This window comes from Pteropus vampyrus, unplaced genomic scaffold, assembly GCF_000151845.1.
Source record: "Pteropus vampyrus isolate Shadow unplaced genomic scaffold, Pvam_2.0 Scaffold65, whole genome shotgun sequence".
Lineage (NCBI taxonomy): Eukaryota > Metazoa > Chordata > Mammalia > Chiroptera > Pteropodidae > Pteropus > Pteropus vampyrus.
Window position 1 is genome coordinate 3,234,605 of NW_011888846.1, and position 3,988 is coordinate 3,238,592.

The following is a 3,988-nucleotide window of genomic DNA, read 5'->3' on the forward strand; positions in this document are numbered from 1 at the left end:
CGTAGGAGCTCTACCTTCTCTTTGACTTAGCCACCTGGACCAACAAAGTCACTATACCTGGATCCCCCACCCTCCACCTGTCGGAGGCATCCCTGGCTTTGCTGTCCCCAGGCCAAAACCCTTGGAAAGCATCAATGCCTTTATTATTCAGATGGACTCAGCTCAGGAGGGGACCTGATCAAGGTTTCCAACCAGCCCTGCTGAGCCCAGGCTATGTCCCAGCTCTTCTGCTGGACCCACTCAGTGGCATGGGGTGGGGGCAAGGCAGCACCTCCTTGCAGCCCCGGCCCCTCCATCCGGTGAGGGAGGTCTCCCGTCTGGATGTTCCTGCCTTGGTATTCACAAGGTTTTTTTTTCTCTTCACGTCTGGTGTAGAGAAATTCTATGACACTCCTCAACCAGCTCGCTCTGCAGAGCTGCTTCTCTGCGAGCCGTGGAGCGCGGAGTGGGAGATTGCACACATGCCTCTCGGGCGGGCAGGCCCGCATTCGACCCTGTCCCGCCACCGACAGGGCACGAGCTAGGGCAAGTCATCGCCTCCCTGAGCCTTTCTTTCCTCCTCTGGAAAACAAAGTTAGTAACGTGTTTCTCAGGATTATAGTAAGGATTTAACAAGATGGATGGCGGATGCATAGCTCAGGGCTGGCGCGTACTAGGTGCTTCCCAATGGTTGGCTTTAAAAGTCAGTTTGGTTAGGGAAAATGAGGGAAAAAGCAGGCAAATCTTGATGGGCTCTGGCAAACGGATATGTGCCGCAGCGTTTGGAGGCCCCTTTTGAATCTGAGGATGTGACTCTAAGCTCTGCAAACAGGTGTCTCTGTCCTCAGTTCTGGAATCAGTCCCTCAGGTGCTGCCTTGCAAGCTTCCACTGATTGGAATCGTGACATGTGTGGTCTCTGTGTTCACTGCCCCCAGCTGTGGTCCAGATTGGCAGGCTGACCTTCAAGCGCTTTGACCAACGGATGACGTGGCTGGCGGCCCTGCTGTACTGCCGCAGCCATCACACGGACCTGGCTGACCTGCAGACCGTGACTGACGAGGCTGGCAAGGAGGCCCTGACGTCTGTCACCAGCGAGACGGAGGCCTGGATTGGCCTCTACTTCAGCGCAGCCTCGAGGTCTCTGAGCTGGTCCAGCGACTTGGGTGCCAGCATCCCTACCTGGCTGCAGGTGCCCAAGTTTGGGGCAGGACTGTGTGCGGGACTCCGCACCTACGCACGCTACTCCCCCAGAGTTTACTCCGTGGTCTGCTCTTCCCTGCAGCCCTTCATCTGCTTCTATGGTGCGTGGCAGCCCTCCCTGCTCAGCAAGCAAGAACGGGATGGAAACGGGTTTGCTTGGCAGTGGGAGACACTGAGGACAGACCCGAGGAAGCGCTTCTAGCTAGACTCAGGGTAACTGGGCTCTGGAGCAGTGAGGAATTTAATTCTGGGAGAGCTTTAAAGAGTGGAGTGGGCCCCATCCAGCCTAAGGGCATTAGCAATTAGCAACGACAGTTAATTATTGGGCAACGGAGGGGTTGAAAGCCTGGGCTTCGGCATCAGACGCATTACCACTTGCTAGAAAGAAAGTGGGCGGCCTCTCTGAGTGCTCGCTCATCTGGAAAATAGATCTAACAAAATGGTCCTGATGGCACCCGCCTCACAGGATGGCTTTGCAGACTGAACGAGGGTCATAGAAAGGACCTAGGAGAGGCCCTAGCACAGAGCAAGCACCCAACAGATATCAGCTATTGTCATTGTTTATCATCACTATGCGTGGGCGCCAGAGGCCGCCCTGGCTATTCTGGATCTTGTGAATAACGTCTCCTCAGAGTAGGACTGTCCTTTCCTTCTCTCTTTTCTTTCCCGTCCTTCCTTCTTTTTTGTAACAGCTTTATCGTGATACAATTCACATACCTTAAAATTCGCTCTTTTGAAGTGTCCGATTCGGTGGGTTTTAGTACACTCGGAGTTGTCCAATCAACACTATCTAATTTGAGGACGTTTCTAGTGCCCGTCGAAGAAACTCCTGATTCTGGACAACAAGAACGGCAGTTTCTTCCTTGAAGAGCCGCTGTGAGGATCAAAGATTCTGAGAGTACCTGGTACAGGGCACGTGTCCTCCTGAGTTTGGTGACTGTGACGGAGGCTGGTCCAGCAGTGCAGGTGTGGCAGACTGGGGAGCCATGTGTCCCCTCACACTCTCTTGGTCTTTATTTGCAGACCCCTCCGTTGGACACCGGGCGACGGCTGCACTCCCTCTGCTCATCCACACTCCGTCCTCACAAGTGACTGTGGCGATGACATCCAGCCCAGGTACATGCCCCTGGTTTTTGCTCGGGATGGGTGCTTTGAGCCAGTTCTTGGCTGGATCCTGGGTCTCCAGGGCCTGGGGAGTGGCCAGGGTAGCCTGGAAGCAGCAGCACAGGGTGGACCCCAAGGATCCTCCCACAAGGGCCAGGGAGGGGCCAGAAAAGAGGTGAGCCAACCTGGGTGGCAACCAAGGGCCACTTACGCAGACAGGGAATTCTCTGGGCCCCTCACGGCTGGGGTTGGGAGGGGCCTCGGTCACCATCAACCTCCCACCTTGAACCGGGCCTCTGGGCTTGCAGTTCCAGGGCCAGGAGACCCTAAAGAGGCTGTGCAGTCTCTCAGGTGAGGTGACCGGCGCCTGGCCTGGGAGACAGAGGGGAAGGCGCTGAGCAGAAAAACCATCAGAGAGGCCTCTGAGGTTGGGTATGCAGAGAGGGAAGCACAAGAGAGATGCCTGGTGAACCCCTTCTCATTCTGGCTCCTTTGGGAGGAGAGATGATGAGGGGTGAGTTGTGGGGACCACGTGTGAAGACGTGGCTGGGAATGGCAGAGACAGTTCCTTTAGCCTTTTTAAATTCCTTAAACATCTTCACAGCTATTACCTCATTTTGCTTCCCAAGAGTTCTCAAGTGAACGTGGATAACTGCGTGCAAAATCAGTTCTTTACAGATTCCTACATCAGACAAAGGTAGCACTGCCTTGTTCGAGGACACGGAGAACTTAGCGGACTTGCTCACAGAGCTTCATTAATTCTGTGAACACAAAGCAAAAGCAGGGCTTGTTCTGGAGGAGCTGACAGCCTGTGTAGTCACAGGCATGGCGGGGACACAGAGAGGGGGATTGTCTCATCTCTTGTAATTATCAGAGGATTTCCTGGAGGCGATTTTGAAGGACGCAGAAGAGGTGGCTTGCAAAGGGGAGTGGGCGCGGGCTGGGTGGGGGCCGCAGGTAGGCTGGGGGACGCTGGATCCCGCCGGGGCCCCGTGCGCTTCGGAACATGGCCCTTACCCCGAAGGCAGCAGCGCCAGGCCCGGCCGTGGTCAGGTCAAGTTCAGGCGCCGGAGGAGCCGACCCGCTGCTCCCCGCCCAAGGTCCAGCCCGCAGCCGCCTGGCGGTACCAGCGGGGTCGTCAGGCCCTCCCTGGTCGCCTGTCACAGTGGGCGTGCAGGGTCCGCGCCCAGGAACCGAAGGGCCGCTGCAGGGCCCCAGGGGCCACCCACCGACGTAGGGTCCCCCCTCCACTCGGCACCCCGCGTGCCCCTCCCGGGCCACTGGGCGTCACCAGCCGGCGTCCTGGCCCGCGGCTCGGGCCTTGGCAGGGGTCCCGGGCACGGCGGGGACCCACACAGACCCCTCTCCTGCCGCAGGGACCCGCTGAGCACGGCCGAGCTCCGCTGCCCCTGCACCTCTGGGAGACTGTCCCTCAGGAGGTGGCCAGGACCCCCAGGGACTCCCCGCCTCTGCTTCCAGCCCCGCTGTAGTCCCCGCGCCCCCTGAGGGCCCTGTCGCCGAGGGCCAGCCCCTGGCTCGGCTCCTGCGGTGCCTCAGTTTCTCTCAGGGGGGCGGCGCCCCAGGGTTGGCCACTTACCTGCAGCCGGTCCTGCGACCCCGCGGACGGCGCCTTGGAGCTTTCGGTCTCAGGGACCCGGGCTGGGCGCCAGGGAACCGTCGCGCGCCCCGCCAGGTGGGCAGCCC